The sequence below is a fragment of the Cupressus sempervirens genome, chromosome 9 (genome assembly GCF_028749045.1).
Source record: "Cupressus sempervirens isolate cs-2001-9-10 chromosome 9, ASM2874904v1, whole genome shotgun sequence".
Lineage (NCBI taxonomy): Eukaryota > Viridiplantae > Streptophyta > Pinopsida > Cupressales > Cupressaceae > Cupressus > Cupressus sempervirens.
This window is the reverse complement of record NC_143126.1, coordinates 736,870,853-736,879,323: the sequence shown is the minus strand read 5'-3', so window position 1 is coordinate 736,879,323 and position 8,471 is coordinate 736,870,853.

The following is an 8,471-nucleotide window of genomic DNA, read 5'->3' as shown; positions in this document are numbered from 1 at the left end:
CAAAGATACTAATTAAAGCCCAATTAAGGTTAATCACAAATAAAATCTTAAGATATGCATGTTTAGTAATTGTCGAGTAACAATTGATATTATAGTGCTTGCTAAGTTACAACATATTGTTAGTGTTAACCGAATGTCTATTTGTTAACCGAGTAACAATAGTTTCAGTAGAGTTTATGTGTTGTATTGACATATAAGGGATCTGGGATTTATTTTAGTGGTATTTGATTCACCCCTCCCCTCTCAATTACTCCTCTTGTATTTCCAAATTTTGGTATCAGAGCTTTTGGTGCTTTCAAAGAAGGTTTCAAGGACTTAAGCTAAAGATCAGGATGTCTTACAGGAGAGAGATTCCCAAATTGAACAAGGATAACTTTGAGTCATGGCAAGAACTTATGAAGCTACATCTGGCAACCATCAGTGATTCAGGTCTGAAATAGTTGAATGCTCAGTATAAGGCTCCTACTAGAATATTGACTATGGAGGAGATTGTTGAAAAGAAGAACCATAGTATCACAAAGATTGGCATTGCATCAACTCTTAATTATGTTGAATCTAATGAGGTCAAAGGATGTGCTACTGCTCATGAGATGTGGACAAAGCTAAAGGATATCTATGGAGGTGATGATAATGTGAAAAGAGCTGAGGTGGAAAGCTTGAGAGGTCGATTTGATCAAATGAAGATGAGAGAGGATGAAAACATTGCAAAATATGTTGACAGAATCAAAGCTAGTGTCAGTGCAATCAAAGCCTCTGGAGGGACAATTGACGATGTGACAACGGTAAGCAAGGTACTCAGAACCCTCCTTCCTATCTATGCAATCAGAGTGTCTGCTATTCAAGAGATGAGATGTGATCCAAATAATAAAATAACCTTGGATGCTCTAGTGGGAAGATTGACAACATTTGAGCTAGATAACTATGATAATTATGTTCCTAGTTCTAGCAATCTTGAGTCTACATTTGAAGACAAGTTGTCACTCAAGAAGAAAGCTACAAAGTCTAAAGGAAAACAATCTGAAAGCAAAGAGGAAGATAGTTTTGACAATGATCTTGAAGCCATTGAAGCATTACTTTCAAGTAGGTATCCCAAAGGCAAAGGAAAATACAAAGGTAAAATTCCTCTAATTTATTTTTCTTGTGAAGAAGTTGGTCACATTGCTGCAAGGTGTCCAAATAGAGAAGACAAAGATGAAATGAAGAAAAAAAAAGTATTAAAGAAAGAAGGATCTCAAAAGGTACAAGGACTACAAGGACAAAGGTAAGCGGTCTTGTTTTATGGCTAAAGACTCAGATAGTAGTGATGATGATTAAATGGTCTATATTGTAGTAAAAGATTAATCTGATAACGAAGAAGATAAAATGGCACTTATCTCTCATGTTAGAAAAAATGATACATTGATTATTGATAGTGGTTTTTGTCATCATATGACTAGTGACAAAACAAAGTTTGAACATATGGAACACTATGATGGTGGAAGTGTAAGATTTGGAAACAATGAACCATGTTTTTTATAAGATAAACATGTTTTATAGGGATCCTAAAACCCAAAAGTAATTACATAAACATGTTTGAAAATAAGCAAAAGAAGCCCAGCCAAAATTTAAAGCAAGTCTAATAGCTGATAATAAGCATGAGGCCTAGCCAACAACAGAGGCTAACAAAAAGGCCAGAAAAACTGTCTTTAAAAGGAAAAGGTTGTATTTCTCTAACCAATGAACTCAGATGTGATAATGCTTATTATGTTGAATGATTGAAACTTAATCTATTGAGTGTGACATAGTTCAATAACATTGGATTCAAGGTAGAATTCATGAATGAGAAAGCCAAGCTGCTAGATGGAAAAGGAAGTCTAGTTGGGTCCAATAACCAAAAAAAAGGTAACTTATTCTACCTAGATCTTAATGAAAGTTCATGTTTCATTACTCAGGTAGAAGAAAGTTGGTTATGGCATAAAAGGTTATTTCATGTGAAATTTGATAACTTGATCAAGATAAGAAAAAAAAAAAGAGTAAGAGGTATTCCTAGTTTGAGGAAACCTGATATGGGCCTATGCAAAAAATTTCAAATTGGTAAGATGGGCAAGACAAGTTTCAAGAGCATGAACTATCATTCTAAAGAAGTCTTGGAGCTGGTTAACATAGACCTTTGTGGACCTATTGGCATTGAGAACTATAGTGGAGATAAGTACTTTATTTGATTTGTTGATGATTACTCTAGAATGATGACAATAATGTATCTGAAAGATGAATTTGAAGCTTTTCAAAAGTTTAAGTGGAATCTGGCAAGAGTTGAGAAGGAAACAAGAAAAAAGCTAAAATGTTTGAGATCAGATAGAGGAGGTGAATTCATTTCCAATAAATTTTTCACTGAAAGAGGAATCAAAAGATAAGTATCAGCCCTAGGTACACCTCAACAGAATGGTATAGCAAAAAGAAGGAACATTTTAATCATGGATTGTGCAAGAACCTTGATGAGAGAAAATAATGTTGCAATCAAATACTGGAAGGAAGTAATCAGTACAACAATTCATACATTGAATAGAGAATAGTTGAAGAAAGACTCAAACCAAACTCCTTATGAACTATGGTATGGCTACAAACCTAATGTAAGTTACTTGAAAATATTTGGTAGCAAATGTTATATTTTGAAGGAGTCTAGGAAAGGTAAATTTGATGTCAAAATGATGAAGGGATATTCCTAGGATACTCTTGCAAAATTAATGCATACAAATGTTTGAATCTAACCACTCATAAGATCATAGAAATGCACGTGTGAAGATTGATGAATTTGTAGAAAAGAGTGAAGAAGAGAGAAACAAAGAACCTAAAGATTATAGAAAGTTTGTTTACTTTAAACCTGATACATTTCCTAATCCAATTGGAAGTCAGCCGACTTCACCTCCTAAGTCCCCAAATCTCCAACCCAAGTCATAGTTTTAAGGACTCGAGTCGCAATTAGAGGCTAACGAGTTTTAACTACTGCAACCTGAGTCTAAATCTAAATGACCCAAGTCACAAACAGTGGAACTTGAGCATGATGCATAAGATCATGGTGAGGCAAGTAGAACAAATTCTAAATCCAAAGTACATGTATTAGCAAGTTATTTCAGAAGGAACCATGCACCTGAGCAAATCATTGGAGAGAAGTCAGATGGAAGAATGACAAGGAATAAATTGAAAGGTACATGTTTTCTTACTGAATTTGAACCTAGAATAGTCAAAGATGCTTTGGGTAATGAAAGTTGGATTGAAGCAATGAATGAAGAGATAGAATAGATAGAAAGGAATAAGAACCAAACTCTTGTTTCTAGACCCAAGGATAAGAATGTAATTAGCACAAAGTGGGTTTTCATAAATAAGTTGAATGAAGATGGAGAAGTTTCAAGAAACAAAGAAAGGTTGGAATGCAAAGGTTATTCTCAAGAAGAAGGTATTGATTATGGTGAAACTTTTACTCACGTTGCAAGATTAGAAGGTGTTAGGACTTTACTTGCGTATGCTGCATTTAGAGGATTTAAAGTGTATAAGATGGATGTGAAATTTGTATTCTTGAAGAAGAAGTTTTCATAGAACAACCTGAAGGTTTTGTAGATCCTGCAAAAAGGATATGGTTTGTAAACTACACAAAGCATTGTATGGTCTCAAGCAAGATCCCAGAGCTTGGTGTGAAAGACTTCATAATTATTTGATGAAGATTTGTTTCAAAGAACAAATGATAACAACAACCTTTACATCAAAGAAGGACCAGACAGGAAGATTGTGTTGGCAGAAATCTTTGTGGATAACACATTGTTTACTAGAAATGATGATTTATGCAAAGCTTTTTCAAAGGAAATGAGTAAGGAATTGGAGATGTTAATGTTTGGAGAAATCAAATTCTTTGTTGGCTTGCAAATTCAACATAAGAAAGATGGTATCTACATTACTCAATCTAAGTACATCAAGGGGATACTAAACAAATTTGGAATGGAGGATTCAAGACCAGTTGGAAAACCTATGTCTATTGGACATAAGCTTTCCAAAAATGATGATTCCAAGGGGGTAGATCAAACCACATATAGATCAATGATTGGCAAACTTCAGTATGTTGTACATACTAGGCTTGATATTGCTCTTACAATTGCTATGGTGGCAAGCTTTTCAGCTAATCCTAAAGAAAATCATATGATAGCAATAAAGTGAATCATGAGGTATCCAAAGGGTACTAAAGACTATGGATTATGGTACAAGAAATGAGGCAATTTAGAGTTGAAAGCCTTCACTAATGCAGATTGGGCAAGAAGTGTTGATGACAAGAAGAGCACTAGTGGCAGAGCGTTCTTTCTTGGTAAAAGACTAGTGTCTTGGACAAGTAAGAAGCAAAATTGCATTTCTCAGTCTACAATAGAGGCAGAGTATGTTGCAACAGTAGTTAATTGTTGCAATGTTGTTTGGTTCAAGCAATTGTTGGCAGGTATGAAGGTAGAAATCAAGGATCCAGTGGTTATGTTCTATGATAACACTAGTGCAATTAATATATCAAAGAATCATGTGATGCATTCCAAGACAAAGCCCATTGCAATAAAATATCATTTTCTAATAGAATTGGTGCAAGACAAAGAGTTAAGGTTGGAATATGTGAATACCAAAGAAAAAATAGCATACATATTCACAAAACTATTACCTAAGGATGCATTTTTGTATCCAAGAGGCAAGTTAGGGGTTATTCCCCTATATGAAGCTCACTAAATGAAGTTTAGTGATGCATCAACCAAAGCATGTTGAAGATCAATCAAGTTGATGTAGTAATGGAGGGGAAGAATGCATATGAATTTGTACATCAGGTACATTGATATTCACTGAATATTGTCTTTGGCATAAGATGTCAAAGAGGGATAATTTTTGTGTGTCATATCACATAAATTTTCCAAAGAAGGATAGTATACATTTCACATTTTTTTTTTTGAAGATTTCATAGAGAAAAACTTGGTTTGATATCAAAGAGGGAGAGTTTGCTATCAGAAGAAGATGTTGAAGACAAAGTTTGCTAACAGAGGGAGAAACTGAAGTCAAAGGGAGTTCGCACTAATAAAGGGAAGTCTCATGGATGAGAATCCGAATGAAACTAAGGATATTTTCTTTATTTTATTTTTCTCTAAAATTCATTAAATTATGACATGTTGTGTTGCCATCAATATCGAAGAGGGAGATTGTTGAAAACAATTGATCAATTGTATATTGTCTTTGATGTTACACAAATGTCATATCTTTACCAGTCAATGTTTGTCAAGATCACTCAGGTGATGAAGATAGTTTCCTGTGTCTGTCGAGCATTCCAGTGTTTGCTAAGTTCTAAAGATAGTGTCTACTGAGTTCACTCAAGCATTGAATAGAAGTTTGTAGAAGTTGAGTGTTAACTGAGTTCACTTAGGTAACAAAGGAAAGTTGGATGGAACCAGTGCTAACTGAGCTCACTCGATTACCAAATGAAGTTTGTGAACTTGTAGTGTTAACCAAGTTCACTTGGTTAATATAGGAAAATCATTTTAGTGTTAGTGTCTACCGAGCAGGGTTAGTTAACAAAGGATTTTCTTGTTTTGGCATATTGAGTTTAATGGATTTGTTTGTTGGTTCTAGTCGATTGAGGAGATGAATATTAATTATTCTAAGTTGTATTCAAGCTAACTTGACAATGTGTATGGTATAAGTATAAGGTTAAGTTAAGGATTGAAAGTGGAAGTGTGAGTGTGAAAGAAAAGAAATGCTTAGAGGAAGTGAATTAGAAGGATAAGCAAAATATCCTTGAGGAGTTGCAAATATACATTCGATCACAAAGGATCAAGTGTTCAAGCTAGAATTGAGATCTAAAATCAGCAATACAGTTGCATCAGCAATTAGGTCATATCATTGTTACTCTTTAACCATTTTAGTAGTGTATCAAATCTCTTAACCAAGTTGGCTTAACAACTATTTTCCAAATCCTCTAACAAGGTGGCATTTCTAGATTGAAGTGTCTAAAGACCTCTAACAAGGCCACTCCTAACAAGGTGATTGAATCCTCTAATAGGGTCACACCTAACAGTGTGTTTTGTAACATTTAACAGGGTTGGCTCTTAACAAGACTCACTTTAGAAGAGTGAAAATCAGTAACTAGTTGCAATTGGTGGTTTTTCTCAAATTGAGTTTCCACATTAAATCTTGGTGTCATTTGTGTTCATGTTATTTCTTTTATGTGTATGCAACTAAGTTAATTAAGGTTAATCACAAATAAAATCTTAAGATCTGCATGTTTAGAATTTTCTGAGTAACAGTTGATATTATAGTGTTTGCCAAGTTACATCATATTGTTAGTGTTAACCGAGAGTCTGTGTGTTAACCGAGTAATAATAGTTTCAGTAGAGTTTATGTTTTGTATTGACATCTAAGGGATCTAGGATTTATTTTAGTGGTAGCCAATTCACCCCTCCCCTCTCAATTACTCCTCTTATATTTCCAACAGTCACCTTGATTAAAGGATTTACAATAATGCTATTAGGTCAACCTTGATTTTTACTAGCTTGATCTGATAAAATACAACTTGCTTTGCAAATTTAGATCTCCATTCAGCTCATTCCTGGTTGATTAACTTGACTTCATCATATTCTCCATCTTTGATATGCTTGACATCGCTTCAAGCAATCACTCTTCACCAACTTCTGACTTTTCATCTGTTACTTTATTCTTCATAGGTTATTTACAAATTCATCACACAATAACCATAAAACATCTTTTGTACCTCCTTAAATAGGTAGGTTTAATCTTTTTCTGCTTAAACATCACCGTAGATCTTAGGATTTGATTAGATTCATTGAATCCATCTAACATTTTATCCTTCTTCTCTTTTAAAACTTTTGGAAACTTCTCTTTAAATCCTGACCTTGTATCACTTAACAAACTCAATTCATGCATTAAATATGCTAGCTCATCAATCCTTGTCATTCACATGCTTTGACCTATTAAAAAATCCAATTGTGTCAGCCTCGAATCTCGATCCTTTCACAAATTATTATTCTATTGGCACTTAGTCATCACCGTGTTCTGCATTGAATTGTTCAGCCTTCACTAAGCTTGGTCGTTTCTTCAGTCTTCTTCTTTGACTTTCTCAGCCAATACCATTACTCGACTAATACTATTTTATTGGCTTATATTTAAGTTCCTTAATCTTTCACTTCAACTTCTTCATTGACCATAGGTTACTAGGTCAAACATGTGTTTTTCTCATCTCATCCACACTTCATTCAATGATCAAACAACACATTATCTTATCAATGACTAACTGATCAAGTGCCCATTGTAATTCCATCATACCTACTCCTCTTTACTTAACAACTTCACCACTTCATCTAGTTATCTCTTCTTTTCAAATCATCTTCATCAATCAACTGATATGACACTCTACATTGTTAGAAAATGTCTTACCGGTAAGGTTTAACATTAATGACAACATAAATTTTTTTCCAATTGTAGTTTCCAACAATTAGTATGTTAAATGGAATGAATATTGTTTGGTTAATTCACCTAGATGGAAAGTACATATTGGTAAGTAGTGAATGCTTAGGGATCTTTGGTTGGTTGGTTTTGTTTTCTATTGGGGTGATCCCACAATAATGGGTTCCACTTTTTGACAAATTTTGATACTGAAATCAATATTTTTGAAACAAACCTTAGATTTGAGTGACTATATCTCTAAAACTATCAATAATTTCAAGATGATGTAAACTAGTGATTTCTAGTACTCTGTTCCTACTTTCTAACCATATTTTTAATTTTATTTTTTGAAAATATTTAAGTCAATTTTTCCTTCTCCTCCAAAAAGTGGTACATATTAAAATTCAATATTTTAAAGAGTGATAGTTCGTTTGACACACATAAATTTTTTTTCTAGAAAAGATAATGAGGTAAGTCTTTTGGTGTTGGATTTGTAACATCAATATCTAGAGGATGCATTTGGTTTGATTCAATTTGGTTGAATATTGTATAGTTTATGAAGTTTTGAAGTGACACCAATCGTAATTCAGACATACGTTCCTTTTTACACAGATAACTTGAACTCAATTTATCATAAATGTAATTTTTTTTTTGAATAGAAAGTTATCTCAATTACCCTTTTCCTAGATATTTTTCAAAATAAAATTGACCTAATTTACTAATTTTTTCGAAGTGTCAAAGTCAGTTGATGTTCAATCGGTAATGAACCTATAATGAGTTAAACTCATATTTGAAAGTCTTAATGAATATAATATGTATTACAATTATAGTTGTTGGAAAGCTTGCTCCGAGCAGCACAAATTAGTATTTTTTATTTTACAGTAGGAGATCATTCATTTTCAATTTTTAGCATCAAAAGAGCCAATTTTTTTTTTTTTTTTAAAAAAAGAGGGTCAAAAATTTCTAAAATCACATGTTCGGGCGAACACTGTGTTTGTGCAAACATATTAAAGGTGTTCGCA